We start from the raw sequence: 19,402 nt of genomic DNA, 5'->3' as shown, positions 1-19,402 counted from the left end.
CCATATACAGCAGGGGAGCAACCAGGGACAGCCCCTTTAGGCTCGCAAGGGCTGTATGGCTTGGCAAACAGCGGGCATACCTGGGTGCCCCTATTGGGGCTGGAGGACCTGTACACAAGGGTACAGGGGCTGGCCACCCTTCCCCACAACGTGGGCATTCAGCAGCAGGGCGAAGTCCATAGACCTGTCATCCTAGCATCAGGCGATGATAGGCGGCTGGGCGAAGTCCTGCGGAAGACACCCAGCAGCCAGAATACAAAGCCCATTCCAGAGTGACACCCAGGCAAGAGTAACCTGTGTCCAGAGCATTCCGCACCACCAAGCGAGTCACTTCAAACCCAGGTATGAGCATTCCTTGCTCCCCACTCGACACCAGGTAAGTGTCATGTTTGGGGACTCAGAGCAACTGCAGGAGAGAGCACAATGGGTGCAGGAAATGATGGCCAAAGAGATGAGGGCTAACGCCAAAGTACTCTCATGCTCCATTAAGGAGGTGGTGGCTAGGGAGATGAGAAGAATCTCTATTCTCCCTGAAGAGACTTTATCCCAGCCCACAACTGGGAGAGCACAGAATAGATCCCCTTCCTCATCATCCAAGGACAGCCCTGAGAGGGCAACCCCCGCAGCCATACAGTAAGGCGCAGGCATCCCTCAGAGGGCACCAATGCTGGCAGGTGAAGTTTTAAAGCAAGCCAAATGGGTGTGAGCGGGGGGGGGGACCATCCCCACACCAGCAGTACTCAGGCCAAGCGATGCTTCTAGCAGTAGACACCCTTCCGAACCTATCTCTAATCCAGAGGGCCGCAGTGAGCTTGAGGGGTCGGATAAGGAGGAGGGGGAGCTCTCTGAGGAAGAGATCCTTTAGAGCTCAAGTCCCATCCTGAGATTATTCTCTCAGGATACTTATGAGGTGAAGTTATCCAAAGCTAAGATGGTCATTAACGCTGCAGCCCCTCAACCAGAGGCACAGGACACAGCAGGCCAGCTGGCACCGGATGTGTTCCCTGTAGCCGGGCACCATCACCCCATGGTCCCCTTCCCGACTCTGTTCCGGAATACCATGCGGGCTGAATGGGCTAATTCCGCAGCTACCAGGCACGCAAGTTCATTCCCTAGAGGTTCTATATCCTACCCGAAGAGGCTATGGCGGAGATTGCAGTGCCCAAAATAGACCCACCCATAGTGGCCTTGGTATTGGGGGCAATTGTGAATAGGGAAGGAGATGAACAACTTAAGGGACCGGAGGATAGAAAAGCGGAGGCTGTCCTACACAAGGCCCATGAGGCGTCGGCCGGCTCCATCAGAGCCTCAGCCGCCACCTCCGTCATGGCACGGGCATCAGTGTTGTGGGTTAAGGACCTCCTCATCAAGCTTGAGCTGGGTCAGATGGTGCTCAGACAAGGACTCAGTAAACTGGCAAAGGCCTCTGCCTTCATGGCAGATGCAAGCCTGGACTCAATTCAAGCATCATCTAGGGCAATGGCAGCTAACGTGGTGCTGCACAGATCACTATGGCTCAAGAGCTGGCAGATGGACTCGAAATCTAAGTCCAATCTGGCCTTCACCCCTTTCAATGGTGGCACCCTCTTTGGTGAGGCACTAGATGATGTTCTGGTAGAGATGCAGGACAAAAAGAAGGCCATGCCCACAGGCTTGATCAATATATACCTCTAAAATATATCTGCTTATTTTCCAAAAGAGCAAAACTTTGATGACCCTGAGTGGTGTGCTATGGGACATTTTTATCAGTTCTTTTTCATTTAACATTTGGTAAGTTGCCTGCAGAGTGTTTAAATCCCCTTTAATAATTCTTATGGATTCCCAAGACACACATTAATTGAGTCCAGGCTCAGACTGGCCTGCCGGGCAGGAAAGCATTTGCCCGATGTGCCCTGAGGCCCTCTGAGTATGAGCGCCCTCCCGTCTCCACAGCACCTGCCTCTCTCTTGCAGGGCACAGACACCAGGAAATCTTGCCTCTGTGTGTGTGTGCGCGCCCTGCTGCTTTCTCTGAGATAGTGTGAGTGGCGCCTTCTCCCTCAGCTCCAGCCCCCTCCCTGCCTCCGTTGTACTGGCAGCTCCCAGCAGTGCCTTCTTCTCTTGCAGGGTGCAGCCAGCCAGCCACCAGGGAATCTTGCCTGGTGTGCCCTGCCTTCCAAGAGTGTGAGCGGCGCCGGCGCCTCCACCTTCAGCCTGCCTGAGCCCCGGTCCCCTCTTGCCTCCATTCCGTTGTACCAGCGCGCAGCGCCTTCCTCTCTTGCAGGGTGCAGCCTGTGTGTGCGTGCGCCCTGCTGCTTTCTGAGAGTGAGAGCGGCACCTCCGCCAGCCTGCCTGAGCGCCCCCAGCCCCCTCCTGCCTCCGTTGTACCAGCAGCCGTTGTACCAGCAGCCGAGCCAGCGTGCAGCGCCTTCCTCTCTTGCAGAGCGCAGCAGCCTGTGTGTGTGACTGTGCTTGCGCCCTGCTTCTGAGAATGTGAGTGGCGCCTCCGCCAGCCTGCCTGAGCCCCGGCCCCCTTCTTCCTCCGTTTCACCAGCACCTGACTCTCTCTCTTGCAGAGGGCAGGCAATCTCTGCATCCAGGCAGGTTGCTGCTGTGCTGCTCAGAGAGTCCATCGAGTGAGTCATGCAGAGGGGGAGGGGCGGGGAATGGATGCCGGGCAGCGGGCTTCCTTTCATTCATTCTCCTTGGCTTCCTTTCATTCATTCTCCTTGCTGCCCTCCTCTGAGTCAAGTCAAAGTAGTTGCTTAATTTGAACATGGTGCCTCCAAATTGCTGCTATTATTAACTACAGAAATAAATGATTTCAGCCTCCAGTCATGTCTCCCAAGTGCTGGGATTGGGAACCTGGTCCCTCTCCTTACTAATCAAAACATTAGAAAGAGGCGGCCTCCTCCCACTACTACCTTCCTGCTTCCTCCTCACTTGCTCTCTCACTCTGTACTTGCACAGACTCACTCTTCACCTCAGTCATGTGAGTGAGGATCTTCAGGTCAGAGTGAGGAGAAAGGAGACATGGGGAGCAAGAGCACACACACACACACAGTCTCATCCATTTCAAAACAGTAAGCAATGCATCATTTCAATCATTCATATTTCAATCAGTAAGCAAAAATGGAGGGGGTGGGGTGCATGCATATGGGGGATGTTCTGTGAAATGGGGAGATATCAGTCTGTCTGTGATTCTGCTGGTGGCTGTGACTGAGTGGCGAAGAGGGGAGAAAGAATTTCAGAAAGTAAGCAAAAATGGAGGAGAATGCATGCTTATGGGGCAATGGGGCCCCATATGCATGCATCCCCCTCCATTTTTGCTTACTTTCTGAAATTCTTGGGGGATGTGAAATTTTATTTATTTATTTTACATTTTATATCCTGCTCTTGCTCCAAGGAGCCCAGAGCGGTGTACTATGTACTTAAGTTTCTCCTCACAACAACCCTGTGAAGTAGGTTAGGCTGAGAGAGAAGTGACTTTCTCAGAAATGGGGAAATATCAGGCATAAAATCACTCTCTGTGTGTGATTCTGCTGGTGGCTGTGATTGAGTGAGGAAGAGGGGAGAAAGAATTTCAGAAAGTAAGCAAAAATGTTGGGAGATGCATGCATATATGGGGCAATGGGGTGTGTAAAATGGGGAGATATCGGGCATGAAATCACTCTGTGTCTGTGATTCTGCTGGTGGCTGTGACTGACTGAGTGGGGAAGAGTGAGGGGGGAAAGAATCATTTCCAAAAGTAAGCAAACCTCTAACAGAGATTCTTAGATGTTGTTGACTACAGCTCCCAGAATCCCCAGCCAAATGCAGCTGCAGCTGAAAATGCTGGGAGTTGTAGTGAACAGCATCTGGGAATCCCTGTTAGAGGGAACAGTGCTCTGGTGTCACTGAGAGGGAAGAAAAGTGAACTTTGAGAATAGTCAGCACTGATGCTGCTCTACTATGAAATGTCAGAGAGCTTCCGGTTTTCTGGAGCAGGAAATAAACCTCATCTATAAATATTGCCTTTTTATAGGACTTCCATTATGTTTTAAATTGTTCTGGAGTTGACAGCAAATGTGAAGGCCTTAGGGGATGGCAGTGTATTGAGTGCAAAACATGCAGTGCCTGTAGAATCCAGGGCAAAAATGCAGTACATTTTAATTCCTTAATGCAGTATAATGTTCAATTTAATTTTCAGTATGATTATTTTGACTTAATTGAGTCAAATTTACAGGCATAGGTAGGGACTATTTTTAAGATAGTCAGCATGGTGTAGTGGTTAGAGTGCTGGACTAGAATCGGGGAGACCGGAGTTCAAATCCCCATTCAGCCATGAGACTTGCTGGGTGACTCTGGGCCAGTCACTTCTCTCTCAGCCTAACCTACTTCACAGGGTTGTTGTGAGGAGAAACTCAAGTATGTAGTGCACCACTCTGGGCTCCTTGGAGGAAGAGCGGGATATAAAATGTAAAATAAATAAATAAAAGGATGAAAATAAGGTGCAAGGACTACTTGAGTATTTTGCCTGCTTAATCATGAATGTATGCACAAACAGTACTGCAGACTATTACTTATTTAGCCAGCAGGGATAGATTAGAGTAGCTGAGGTAAAAATGGTCCAAATCCAGGCCAATATAAGATACAACCCTGGCCAGCATGAGAATTGCCCTGGGGAGAGTCCAGTACCAGGCCTTTCTTCCACACAAGAAAAAGTTAAGGAAAGCACCTGCTATACAAGCCACAAACCAAGTTTATCCCTAGTCCAAGTATATATACATATATATTTGAAAGAAAATGAAAACAAAAACTCTGGGGATGACAAATCCTGTAGGTAGCATTGCTAACATTTAGCGGCATACTTCCGTATTAATTTTATGTTGCCAGGATTCCAGGACAGAGACAGAGAGGCTCTCAGGCTCGGACTGGCCCACAGGGCAACAGGGCATATTCCTGGTACGCCCTACCCGCGCAGCGCCCCTGCACCCCAACTCCCACCATTAATTTCCTATTCTGCTCAAAACTTGGCGCCCTCCTCACATACATTCCACCGCCCTCTCAGTGCCCCCAGTCCGGCCCTGATTGAGTCAAGGCAGATGAGGTGCAGATAGTTGGATTCACAGAGAATGTGTGGTTTAAGCTTTTATTTCAGCAGAAGTGTTTACAAAGCAGTGCTTTCTACAAAATAAATACTAGGTTGCATTTTTAAAGTGTTGTTTAACATGCTTTCTGTCATTCCCCAAACCAAAGCCTTGTCTCTGTAAGATGGTATTTTGGTTGAGTATATCAAACAAACATTAGTTCTTAGGGAGCGCAAATGCTACATTTCCACCCCTTGTGTTCCCTTGCTCTGCTTCCATAGTACGCCTGCACTACACAAACTTACTTGCTATCATTCCCTCACTGTTCCCAGCTAGCTTCTTGTCTCCTAACTTGCAGTTGTGTACACTGTAACTCCTTCCCTTGTCCTTCAAGCAATATTCTTTGCTACCTTTAAATCCCGCCTTAAACTTCCCTTTCCCTTGTATTGGATATCAAGGCCCAGTTCAGACATAATGAGAAATCCTTGTTTATTGTTATGAGCACATGCAGACATGCAACTTCTCCATGTGCAAGAGGAAGAGATCTAAAGCTTCATTTTGTGGTTTGTAGCAAGCCACAGTTACTTATTACTTCTCATCTTTGGAAACTGTGTGCTTGGTTAAAGCCACAGTTAGTTAACAAGCCAGGTTATCAAACCAAAATTTAGATCCTCATTAACTAACTGTAATATATACAAACCACATTTTCCCAAGTTTGATTATACCGGGGAACTATGGTTCGTAACAAATTGTAAACAGAAGCTTCCAGTCAGTGGAATAGAGATATTGAGGGTGTCCCTAGCGCAAGATCTGAGGCGGTACCTGGCCACTCATCCACTGCTTGTGTCACCTAGCCACCCATCCTTCCTCCCTTTGGCAGCATTGTCGACACAGACTGGCAGTGGCTTCTCCAAGGCTGCAGACAGGAATCTGTCTCTCTCAACCCTACCTTGGAGATGCTGCCAGAGAGGGAACTTGGAACCGTCTGCATGCACGCATGCAGATGCTCTTCCTAAAGTGGCCCCATCCCCTAAGGGAGATATCTTACAGTGCTCATGTGTAGTTTCCCTTTCAAATGCAAACCAGGGCATACCCTGTTTAGCAAAGGGGACAATTTATACTTGCTACCACAACACCAGATCTCCTCCCTATCTGGGTAGCTAGATAGCTAGTGGAGGAGTCCCTCGGGCATCAGCAGTCCATATGCCACTGCACCTCCTTGCAAATGGAGGAATAGAGGGGGAGTGAATCAACCCAAGGTTCCTGTGGCTTGTGTTTGTAACAGTAAGCAAAACACAAGCCAGCAGGAACCTTGGACTCATGCACTCATCTCTTCCTCCATGTGCAACAGTTGAAGATTCAAGCCTCTGTTTGTGGTCTGTTACAAACTATGGTTTGTTATTACAGCTGAGCAAGACTCATAGCATCTCTGTCTCTTCTAACCCTACATTATTATTGCTATTATTATTATTATACATTATTTCTTGAGCAGACTTGATATTTTTGCAAAATCTTCCTCAATGGCTCTTCTCACATTACATGAAATGGCAATGATTATTGTCCCTACAATACATATTTGCAGGCTTTCCCAAACAATAAATCTGGGTGGTTTTTTAAAAAGTTGCTGTCAATGTTCTGAAGGCAGCATGGTTTACAAAACTCTTGCACTTCGCTGTTTTGATAACTAAATTATCTTAACTGCCCTTGTTGAGTTCCTTTCAGGATACTAAAAGGTCTTGTGACATTTTTATCGTCTAAGAAGCAAAACATAACTACTTTTTGCTAGGGCACAGGTGCCAACTACTCTACAAATGATAAAGGATCCTGATTATTTTACAGGACATGAACAGCCTGACAATAAATCATTCTAGGAGTTGTAAAATTTGTGCTTCACTTTCTGGAACATATTTTTCAGACGCTCATCAATGTAGTACTTTGAAAAGTATGCCTTATCCAGTCATAAGTAAATCCACCAAGGCTTTAAATAACCTTAATGTAATGTCCTTGTGGTTACACATGAGAATAATTAGTAGACGCTGCCTTGTTTTATTCACTATACTACTGGCACAGTATCAGACATTACATAGATTAGAAATGACATGTTAAGATGGTTGGTTTTCCTTGGTTTTTAGAAATTCTTTGTTTAGGCCAGTCTGATACACTTTGCTTATTGTTAATATGATGTCATTTATGGATCTTTATAAAAACACAAATGTTTGTTTTGTCATTTCATTGCACTATTGCACACATTAACTTGATTGCAGAAATATGTTTACACTTAGTACTTTGATAGAGCTGTTTCAAACAGTACAAATGTCCTACATGGACAGCCCCTACATGTAAGAAATACTATGTAATCTGTATGTCAACTATCACATGACTAATGATTGTACGTGTTTTGTGTTTTCCCTCTGTCGCACTCACAAGAAAGCCATTATTGGTGTATGATCACAAATAGGGATTTTGAAACATTTGAAGCAGCTCTTCCTCTGTTAACCTGCCTAGTTCTACCAATCTCAGCAATTCAAAGGTCTCCTGATCCTTTAAATGACTCCCCTGACTTGCTCATTTGCTGCTCCTTATACATGGAATTGCCTCCCAGACAGGGGTGTAACTAGGGAAAATGGCGCCTAGGGCAAGCACTGAAATTGTGTCCCCACCCCCCCATCCAAAGTATACAAATTTGATAAATAAATAAATAGAAATAAATATTGACATTCTCTCATGCACCCCATGATAATTTCAGCCATAATGATAATGCTGGAACAAGAAAGCAATTCTGAATATACAGTAACAGAGAGAACTGCTACCTTTGCACTCCTCAAAACCCTAGAATTATACATGAACACCAAATAAGATGTCCCATCAATCACAATCAGTAGCCCATGATTTATTGAACACTTTTGAATGTAACTTGCACTTACTTTATCGAACTTTTAGTTCAGAATCTTTTTAACTTTTATGAATAGTTATTTTATGTTGTTTTACGTGATATAATATTTTAATTGTTGCTTGTATTTTTAGCCTATAAACTGCCCAGAGATTTGTATATGGGGCAGTATATGTAAATGTGAAAAAAACAAAACAAAACACAAAGCAAGTCTCTTAAATGGAAAGGAAATTGAATCAAACCAGTGATTGGAGTCTGATTAAGCCAGCTTGGGAAGGAAAAAACCATCCTAAGTATTCGAGCTAATCTCCAAGATCTGACACATACCAGAGGCTATGGGCAGTAGGGCAAAAAGAATGCCATAACTACTTTTCTGAGATCACACTCCAGGGAAGTTTGTCTCAAAAGTTTCACAGTGAGGAAAGTTGCTCTAGCTGGCTCTCTGTTGGGTGCAGCTGTAAAAGGAACAGGAGCCCTGCCAGAAAGCAGGCGCCCACCCACGTGCTCTGGAGAGCTACCACAAATGCTTCTCCCCCCAACTGCCAGGCGGAGTGTCTTAACACAAACACACACCTCACTACAGGAGGGACTAAAGAGAACAGAGAGTATCGCCATTGGCAGCCTTTTTTGAGTGGCGAACACAAGCCAAGAGCTCAGCCCCTCTTGGAGCAGAGGCACTCTTTTCCCAAGGAGTTTGGCAGGGGCCCCACAGGCAGCTCCTACCTTCACAGCCACCATTGGTTGCAGAGTTGTTCTTAGCAAATATATTCACTTCCCCGCCTCAACAAACAAAATAATAAAACCAAACCAAAATGCTGGCACACCTATTTGCAAAAGCAGGCAGGCAATTTCAAAGCAATGCATTGCACGCAAACTGGAGCAAAGGACTGTAAAATGACCTGCATTTTGACTATTTATTTTGACGACCTGCATTTTGACGACCTTTATTTTGACAACCTGCATTTTGACGATTTATTTTGATGACCTGCATTTTGACGATTTAAAGAAGTTTATAAGGGAGGTAGCTACCACCCCTTCCCCTGTTCTTGGTCGGTAGAATGGCGCTCCATACCTCGCTGCTGCCCCTTCCCCCATTCTTGGCCAGAAGTAGGGCGTGCGGCACTACTTCCGGCCAGTTCCAGCCGAACAAGCCCCACCCCAGTGAGCATCAGTTGACGATTATTTTCAAGCAGCATTTGCTGCCTGAAAGCGTCTATTCCCCTTTCTCTCTCTAGAGAAAGGGAGAATAGATGCTTTCAGTCAGCAAACACTGCCTGAAATGAGGCTGAAAAGCTGGCTCATGCTCTTTGGAGCTCGAGGCCACGCCCCCTTTACATGTGATCTAGCAATGCTGTTTGAAAATAATCGGCAAGTGATGCTCACTGGGGAGAGGCTCCTACTAGCCTGGGGGTGGATGCTGCACACGCTCTCCAGCAGCCAATGGGAGAGCGCCCGCCCCGGACTCAGAAATCTTTCACGTGGGGGGGGGGATTATATATATATATATATATATATATATATATATATATATATATATATATATAAAATTGTGGTGGTTGGGGGCAGGGGTGGGGCATGGCAGGCAGTTTGCGCCCCCTGCAACTGGTGCCTAGGGGATGTGCCCTGCCTGACCCACCCTGGTTATGCATCTGCTCCCAGAACCCTTGAGTGATACCACCTTGCCTTCAGATCTCTTTTCAAAACCCACCTTTTCTGTTAAGATTTTGGTACAACCTCCGAGTGTCCATACCCTACTGTAGGCCTTGACATATTTTCTTTAGATCTAGGCGTTGCCCCCAAATTTAGGAGCCTGACATAAGTCCATTACTGGACTTAGTGATGGACATTGTGGAGGGGAGGGTAAGTGAATTCTCTTTATGTCCTTTATAGGTAATATGCTTGGAATAGAACTAGGGCTGCCTGGAACAAATAAAGTTTTATTAAATAACTCAACTTCTGAATATCCTGGTCTAGGCGCCCCAGTCAAATTTCTATGCACCATGGCTGGTGGCTGAGATTTGTCAAGCCTTGCACTACTGTAACCAAGCCTAAGTACATATAACTAAAATAAATGCATATTCTTCACTGTTGACCTCTGTCAGCATTTCTTTTCCTGTAGTCTCTCCATGTAAAATATTAGATGATCAGCTTATTGGGGCAAGGACCTTTTACTTTGTAAAATGCCATACATGCTAGTTCTATATAAATAATATTTTGAAGTACATTTTCAAGATGTAAAATAATCACTGCTATAAGAATAAGTTAGATAACAATTGTGTTTAAGATTCTGGAGACATTATTGATAATGACAATCACTGTTAGAAAACTATTTACCAGTTATCATACATTCCAGAATAATTAATGGGATTTTACTATTCAGTCATGGTGGTCACTGATTTCAGTTTATAAAGAACCCGTTGTAGCAAAACAGGTATGTTCCCCACTCTGTCTCGTTGTGCTTTCTTAAGTTAGTTTTGCTTGGACACCTTGTACCTTTTTATTTTGCTTTATTTTGTGGTAATTGGGTCAATAAAGTGTAACAGTCAAATTCTGGGAACATCAAAGTAATGTTGCCTAAAGCATTACGTTTCTGATGGTCTTTGTCCTCTATGAACTTGGCCATAGTTCATTATACACTTTGTATTTTCCCTTCTAGTTGCTAAATCTGATAAGCTGCACATGGCTTGTTTTCATATCTTTCTAAGGTTGTTGTCAGGGGGCCAGCAGTAACCATTAACATGAGAAAAGGTTTACTCTACAGGTTTGATGGGAAATGTACCCTGGCCTGTTCAATTTCAGTTGAATTCCTAGACTATGCCATCACTTTCAATGCACCAGGATACAATCAAATGTTACTAGAGTTCTAAAGCAAGACAGGAACAGGATAGAATAATTGCATCTGATATTTAAGACTGGCTACAAGCAAGATTCCACATACTAATAGTTTGTTGGTAGGCTCAAGAAAGCAAACCGTGCTTTTGACCAACTGTATTGTCTGCTCTACTTAAATCCTCCTATAGGCTGTTAGTGTTCCTCTTCTCAAGGATTTGTTTGTTATGCAATTGTGTTGTATTTTGTCTTATTAATGCAAATAGCAATATCATTTCAATTATAATAATTGAATTTATATAGCATGTTTCAGGTGTTCAAAGTGCCTTGCATAGCTCAGTAATGCTTACAACATCCCTGTGATGTGAGCTGATATTATTAGTCTCCTATTGATGGGGCAAGGCGGACTCAGAGAATTATGGCTTTCTTAAAGCCACCTATAGTGAATTTGGGGGAGGGAGGCAAGATTTGAACTGAGGACTTGACAACTTACACTTCTAGTAGTACTCTCCAACATTTATTTATCTAGCTAACTAGCTAGCTAGCATATTTGTATACTGCCCAAAAGGCATGTCTACAAATTAATGTAGGGATGCCTCCTGAGCACTCCTCACCTCTACCATAATTGCAAATGACTGGGAGTTCTTTTCTACCTGTTGTACGCTGTATTAATCTACTCTGCAATATCATGTATTGCAGTGGCTTCAGTTGGAACATGTTTAATACAATGTTTAATGCCACACTGGATATTGTTGTAGGATAGCTACAATTTAAACAGCATTCACAAATGCAAGGGTTCTCAGATGGTGGGTTTGGAACCCAGGGCAACTTGAAAGGGGGCTGGGAGTCAGGAGGGAGGTGTTAGTCAGAGGCCTTACCGGATGTCTCTGTGGCATGTGAATGAACTTTACTAGGATTTAATCCAGGAAATATCAAGTCAAATCAAATCAAATCTTTATTACGGTCATTGACCGCATTATCCAGGAATTGGCGATACTCTCATATTTAGCATCAATGATTTCATCATGAAGTTGGAATATTTAAGTGACATATTTGGGAAGCTGAACACTTGATACCTCATTGCAAGGTGGAAACAGTAATATTCTTCAGCTCGGTTACAAGCGTTCATTTATTTAAAGAAATAAACAAATAGTCCTTTATTTAAAAAATTGAGCCATGCCAAAGGAAAATTGCAAGTGAAAACATGAACATGTTTCCTAACTTAAAACAGTTTATTGGGAGCACTGAGGCACAAATTAGTGGAGATGTGAAAAACCAGTGTAACTGAATTCTCACTTTGAGAAATTCTTTCCTGATCTGGAAATGAAAAATTATGATTAGATTATGGAACTTTTCAATGCTGAAGTAAAAAGTGGTGTCTTCAATATTACTGAAGAAGATAAATTCATTGATCTCTATGAAAATCAAGTTCCTAACAATGCATCTTTCTGAATTTCGGATGAGTGTACAAGCTGCATACAAAGAATTAAGTGAGAAAGCTATGAAAGTACAAATTCCCTTTTCATCACACTACTTATTGTGAAACAGGGTTTTCAACATTTGTCTCTATAATTCGACATTTGTCTCTATAAAGAGCAATTAATTGATTTAAAAAAGTAAATTTGAGCCAAAATTAGATTGGTGTTCTCAAACATAAAGCCCAGGTTTGAAAAAACTAAGCAGGAGCAAGCAAGCTCATCCTTCTCATTAAGAAATTAAATGCTTTACCTCTATCTAATTCTAATGAAATCAGTGGCCCATACATTGCATGATCATCTGCTGCCATAAGGGAGCTGCATCCCTGTGCAGTGAGGCCGCTCAAAACTCAGCCATCTTGCTGAGCAGCAGAGCATGCACAGTGTGAGGGCAGAGTGATTTTTGCTGATTCCCACTTATTCTGATAGGGCTCTTGTTCAGAAATATGTCACTGAGGACTTTGCAGCCAAAAAGAGTAACATTCGAAGTGCCCATAAACAGGGGCATAACTACCGTTGGGCAACCATGTTCAATGAGCACAGTCTGTCCAAATGGACTTGGTGCAGGGGCGTAACTACCATTAGGCAAGGGGAGGTGGCTGCCTGGGGCCCCCCACACCTCAAGGGGCCCCCCAGAGGCAAGTCACATGTGAAGTGAATGTGTGTGTATCAGCGAGGGGCCTATTTTAAAATTTTGTCTCTGGGCCCACTCCAGCCTTGTTACGCCCCTGACTTGGTGGTTACCCAATGGGGTCCGAAACTGCACATCACCACCCTCAATGCCAGGAAAGAGTAGGCACTGAAGGGGCCAGGGCTGGCAAAGCCGTCCACTTGCCTTCCTCACTCACTTCACCCTCCTTGGCACTGATAAAGCCAATGAAGTCTATTGACTTCACTATCCCGTGCATGTCATCAGCGGGGAGTGACTTCATTAGTCCACATGCCAGGGTTTTTTTTTTTTTTACTAACACTGAAAATAGTGCAGGGAGAGAGGTGAGCATCCACAGAGGTAGGTGGTGCATGGCTCCCCTGGCTCCATGCATGTCACTACTTTGCCAGTATCAATGAGGGAGGGATATGGATGGGCAGCTGGCTGTGGAGGCTGGCCACAGTGGGAATGAGAGCCACCACCCATATTGCTACACTACTGCCCATAACTCACAGTCCAAATGCTCTGGTCTTTGGAACACTCTATTACTTTTATTTTGAATGTAAAAGGCAGCTTTGCTAGGTGCCTGAGTTTGATGGTAAATGTGCAAATGAGTGTTGTTGCTAGGTTGATTTCAAAGAAGAGATGTGTACGTTGATGTTGAGCTTAAATAGCATCTTTTGGGGGTAAGAATGCACCAATTTTTAGCACGCCCTTTTTTGCACTTTTATTTAACCTTGCTCTTTGTAAAGCTGCTTCTGACAAAGGTTGGAGGTTGCTGCCTGGGTGTGTGTGTATGTTTTATTTGAACCATCAAAAGCTAATTCAGTAAAAGACAGAGAAGTGTTTCCTTTGTGCATCTCAAGCATTTGTTTCTGCACCTGACAAGAAGAGAGAGTACTTGTGTGTGTGCTTGGTCAGAGCTTTGCCCTTTCTCAAGTGCTGTTTCGAAGTTAATGCCCTCACAAGGGTGTACAGTGAAGACAATAAGATGATGAAAATATATTGTCTGTGTGGGTGAATGAGTGCAGATGTTTGCTATTGTCTTCCATGAGTGAAAATTTAATTGTTCTGCATGACAAGTACTTGAAGATAATACAGGGGTCATTGTCTCATTATAGAATAATTGGGACAGTCTTTAAAGATAATGCATATGTTGCTAATATAGCTGTTAAGAGCACGGTGAATATTGCTTGTGTTCTGAATGTTTTGAGGTTTGGGGTGGTTTTTAAGTGTCTTGAACTGAAGTGTCTTATTATTCTTTTATATGTTCCACTTTCATATGCTGAGCACGGGGTTGAGCTAGAAGACCTGCAATTTAGGCTAGACATTTGGAAGCAGGGGCGTAACTACTATTAGGCAAGGGGAGGCAGCTGCCTGGGGGCCCCGATGCCTCGAGGGGCCCCCCAGAGAGTCACATGACTATATATTGTGAAGTGTGTGTGTATCAGTGAGGGGCCCATTTTGAAATTTTGTCTCTGGGCCCACTCCAGCCTTGTTACGCCCCTGTTTGGAAGAATTTCCCAGCTGTAAGAGCTGCTTGATGGTGGACAGTCTGCCTTGTGCAGTGGTTGGGTTCTCCTTTGCTGGAGATTTTCAAACACATTTGTCAGTGTTTTCAAAGACATCTGTCAGGAATGCTCTAACGGTTTCATGCATTGAAAAGGGAATTGGACTAGAAGACCTACCTTCCAACTCTTAAATCCTATGATTATTTTACACCCCAAAGGACTCTTCCCCTAATATCTGTCCTGATTCTTAAGGTGCCTGTGATGAAATGTAGATAGTATGGCAAAAACTCATAATTTTTCAAAATGTGGACATTGGCCTTTCCTCCTTCCTTTGTGTCTGATGGGAGAAGATTTAAAGCTTCCATCTGTGGCTTAGAATGATCAGCACTTTCTGATTGAAACAAATAAGGACTCATTAGATGATTAAACAAGAAATCAAACCATAGTTGAATATCTTGTTTTGTTAACTAACTGTGGCTTGCATGATTTCCCATATTTGTATGAAACAAGTAACTGCAGTTCTAAACTGTGAACACAACTTTAAATCTCCTCCTACGCATGCAAATGAGGATGTGTGGGGCGGAGTGACCATGAAGGCGCATGACTTGTGGCAGCTTGTGCATGGTGTAGTGTTATATTTGAACTAGGCCATTAATTATTGGGTGGCACTTTACTATGTTCTCTTTACAATTGCAATTCAAAAGTGGCTTAGCATCAGCAGTTGATTAGATGTTACAAAGTACTGTGTTGTACCTCAAAACAATTGTGTTAGTCACTTCATAGACAAGACATGCATATGCAAAAAATTGGTATTGACAAATGAATACTGGAAATTGGTTAGGAAAGAGCTGAGATGGCATGGGTATGCATGCATGCTTTTAGTGATTCAGGAACTTCAACTTCAGAACTATTATCTTGGTTCATAGAGAGTGATAGATAAGGATAGTTAGATCCATTTTTTATGAGGCGGATGTGTTAAGCAAAAAAAGATAAAGACTGAAATCAGAAAACAGTGTAGCTGAAAGCAGACCTTGGATTTGTGAAAAAGCCTCATGACTTAGGTTGTATGAAATTGCACTTGAATTTAAGGAACATGATTCCTTCTTGGTGCTCTCTGTTAATGGAACTGCCCTGGGATGATTGGTGAACACCCCAAAATTGTATTTGGGCTTTGTGTGGGGATTTATTTATTTATTTATTCAATTTCTGTACCGCCCTTCCAAAAATGTCTCAGGGTGGTTTACACAGAGGAATAATAAGTAAATAAGATGGATCCATGCCCCCAAAGGGCCCACAATCTAAAAAGAAACATAAGATAGACATCAGCAACAGTCACTGGAGGTACTGTGCTGGGGGTGGATAGGGCCAGTTACTCTCCCCCTGCTAAATAAAGAAAATCACTACGTTAAAAGGCAAGTTGGGGTGGTGCAGTTCCATGTCAGAATAATTTTTGTGCAAAGCTTTGGTTATGGGAAAATAACTGACAAGTTGAAGTTCAAAAACAAAGAAAGGCTTTATTCAGGGTTCAGGGGTACAATGGAATAAGAAAGTTGAATAAAGCAATATTACTACTAAAAATACATTACAAGATTAACCAGATAACTGCAAAGAGAAATTTTAGTTTAGTGTTTGAATTTAAATAACTTCCAGGCTGTCTAGAGCAGGGATTCTCAACGTGTGGGTCCCCAGATGTAATTGGACCTCAATTCCCATAATTCCCAACCAAAGGCCACTGGGGCTGGGGATTATGGAAGTTGGAGTCCAATAACATCTGGGGACCCAACGTTGAGAAACCCTGGTCTAGAGAAAGAATGCTTGAAAAAAACAGGTTTTTGGATTTAAGAAGAAAGCAGAGATAGGGAGCCCAGAGGGGTGCAGTTATTATCATACAACCTCGTCCTTCCTTTAGTGGCATTTAGCTGATCTGGGGGCTGGAAGTGTGATTGGCACACAGAGCAAGGCACAGCTAGATGTTATAGCAGGTGTCAGATCTAGCATCAAAAAGTGGGGTGACTACAAGGTGTAGAAACCAAATGAAGTACACTGGTTCAAGAAGCCAGAGGCAGTTATAGCCAAAATGTGTCTTGAGGCAACATTCCAACTGCCCTTCTCTCTGGAATAGGCTCATTCCGGGGAATCTCAAAGAGTTCTATTGTCTGTGTTTGCTGTGTTGGAGTTACAACACAATGATTTGAATGGGTCAAGAGAAACTTGGTATGTATATAGAGTGAATGAATGTGCAAACATGGTATCTCTTAGGCCAGAAGAACCAAATAAACCAATCAGTATTTAATGAGTGCACCTCTGGGTTTCTATCGCCTACTTAGCTTTATTTGATGGGAAGGGAGTTGCATCACAGTGCCTTATCTGACTTTCCTGCTGAGGTGATTTAGCTTGTTCGAGGCAACTGCAGAGGAGGGGAAGTAAGGGGGGCAATCTTCAGACAGACCTTGAGAGGAGACTAACCTGAAAGCTAACTCGGTCAACTTAGACACCCCCAAAATATAGGGAAAAGTGTGAAGCTAATCCCCTTGCAATTTGCTTGGTTGCCATTGAATCGGGGGGCGACTGTCCCACTGCCTGCTAAGAGACTGGTCCGTAATATGCCAACAAACGGGGAGCCCATGATCCCATGACATGAGACTCCTGAGCATGTTAAAACTGAGGACCACAAACCTGTGGCCTCAGACATAAGCAGAGAGGTTTCTGAGAGCCCACCAAATAGCAGTACTCACAACATCTCTTAAAATTCCAGCCTTGCCTATAACAATTACTTATATTTATTATTTATTAAGAACCCTAGAAGGAACTAGGCACCTTAGAAAAGTTTGGAAAACAGGCTGTTTTAAAGCATGTGGATTTGATTTTTTAGAAGGGCTGAGCATGTGTAAATCTCATTGAACTCAAGAGGTTCCAGCAGCTTAGTACTTAGAAATTTCACTGTGTGCTTTCATTTATTTAATATTTATTTAAACTTTTGTAGGCTGCTTTTCCAGAAGTTCAAAAGCTCAATGTATTTTATATGGATGTGGATGGAGCAGGATTTGAATTCCGTTCTGCGCTCTGAACAAAACTCAAATCCTTGGAACATCCCGTCAGAAAACTGGTCAAGCCGGCTGTTCCAAAGAGCTTCAGTTTCAAGTTTTCCGTGCAGGAGTGGCAGCGAGGTGTGGCGGGAGGCACCTTTTAAAAACCATAACCTTGATAGTTCCCACACCTGCAAGCCCCCATGAGCAGCAGCGCCCTGCCTGGCATCTCATGCCGAGGCTGTCCCATCTATGGTGCTCTTCTGGCCTCTGCGCACATGTGGCAACCAATTTGTGTGCACACAAATGGCTGCTGCATGTGCACAGAGGCCAGAAGATTGCTGTTGGTCCTCAGCACAAGATGCCGAGTGGGGCACCACTGCTCACAGGAGCTCACAGGTGCCAGTAGTAACCAGGTAATGATTTTTAAAGGTACTTCCCGCTGCTCACCCTGACACTCCTGGCAGAACATTGGAAACATTCTTACTCGGAATAGGGTCCTTCCATTCCGAGCTTGACAAAGGCTCTTCATTCTCCCTTCTCCCCCCCCTTCAGCCTTCCCACTTTCAAAAATGGCCCCATTTGGCCGTTCTATGGCCTGGTGCCCAGGCCATGCAGAGGCCTCCAAAATGGCCACTGCACTGGTGGCAGAAAGGCCTGAATGGGCCAAAGAATGGTTGGGCGGTTTTTGAAGGCAGGAAGGCTGGTGGGGGAGGGGGACCCGCCACGGGCAGCTCCTTGCTGTTTTGGAGACACACACCCCACAAGGGGGTAATTTTTTTAATTAAATTTTTTTTAATTTTTTAAAAATTAATTTTTTATTTTTTAATTTAAAAAAATTCAGTTTTTATCTGCGAACCCCTCAAACAGGCCAGAAGGGTTCTGTCCTCAGTTGAGTTGAACTGGGGGTGGTTTGGTTTGACCCTGAGACTTTGAACCAAACTTTGAACCGGTTCATTTTTGAACTTGTTTGCACATCCCTACTTCATGCCTGTTTTGCACATGATCACAATTTGAATCTGTTAATTTGTTTTGCCACTATAGGAATGAGCTTGAACTTCTCATGTTTCTCTTTACTGAAGCAGAACCATAAACACAGAAACCTATGATGCTGCCTAATATGTAGAACATTAGGCCATTTTCTCTCTCTGGTAACTGTTTTTGGATCTGTTGTGCTTTGCCCTTGGATGTACTGCTGCTTTGTCATTCCTACAGGGTTGCTGCTTTTCTAAGTGATTTTTTTTTTGCCAGATGTGCTCTTTGCACTGTCCTCTAGCTTTAGATCAGCTGACTTGTCACTTGCATTGTCTAAAAAAGACAAGGCAAGATTAAGCCAGAAGGCTATGAGAGTAGAATCAGAATAACATGATTGATAAATGTCAGAATCTTACATCTGATTTATGAGTTTCCCTCCTCAGTGTCCCTCCTCAATCACCCATTTTGACTGGCTCTAGTAGGGCTTCTAGTGACCCTGCTCCTTTCACAAGCTAGGCAGGGACATAGGGGATTGTCCATCAGAGGCTCAGTGCAAGATCTAGGAGATCTCCTCCCAGAGTCAGGAGAAAAGTGGGGCATCTCAGCAGAATAAAATTATTTATTTATTTAAAATATTTATACACCACTGCTCCAGTACATTACTGCTCGGGGCAGCTCACCACATTTATAAAACAGTTAAAATATTTAATTTTAAAATATGTAATTTTTAAAAATAAAAACTTTTAAATTTTAATGTTTTTATTTATTTTTATTTTTTATGCATTTTACATTTTTTATATTTTATATTATGTTTTAGTTCTGTACACCACCTAGAGATTTCGATATTGGGTGGTATATAAGTTCAACAAACAAACAAACAAATAAATAAATAAATAAATAAATAAATAATCAGACTTTAAAATTAACCAAATTAAACTACAACCACAATCAGAATTAGTTTTTAAAATATCAAATTAAATTCTTTAAAAAGCTAAAAACT

At 43.5% G+C, this 19,402-nt stretch overlaps 2 protein-coding genes across 11 annotated transcripts in view; one reads left to right on the top strand and one right to left on the bottom strand.

Annotated features, from left to right (window-relative positions):
• Positions 1-19,402, top strand: part of CMSS1 (cms1 ribosomal small subunit homolog) — a 308,145-nt gene that overhangs the window by 215,253 nt on the left and 73,490 nt on the right. Inside the window, exon 1 of one of the 9 annotated variants that reach the window (XM_053308855.1) lies at positions 2,952-3,061. The exons of the other annotated variants lie outside the window; for them this stretch is intronic. The gene's annotated coding sequence lies outside the window, so the exon portion shown is untranslated. Of the gene's footprint in view, positions 1-2,951; positions 3,062-19,402 lie in introns of those variants that run through there. 9 annotated transcript variants of the gene reach the window in all.
• Positions 1-19,402, bottom strand: part of FILIP1L (filamin A interacting protein 1 like) — a 260,129-nt gene that overhangs the window by 211,025 nt on the left and 29,702 nt on the right. The window lies entirely within an intron of this gene.

Source organism: Hemicordylus capensis, chromosome 3, assembly GCF_027244095.1.
Source record: "Hemicordylus capensis ecotype Gifberg chromosome 3, rHemCap1.1.pri, whole genome shotgun sequence".
NCBI classification, from domain to species: domain Eukaryota; kingdom Metazoa; phylum Chordata; class Lepidosauria; order Squamata; family Cordylidae; genus Hemicordylus; species Hemicordylus capensis.
This window is presented reverse-complemented; position numbering and strand designations above follow the sequence as displayed.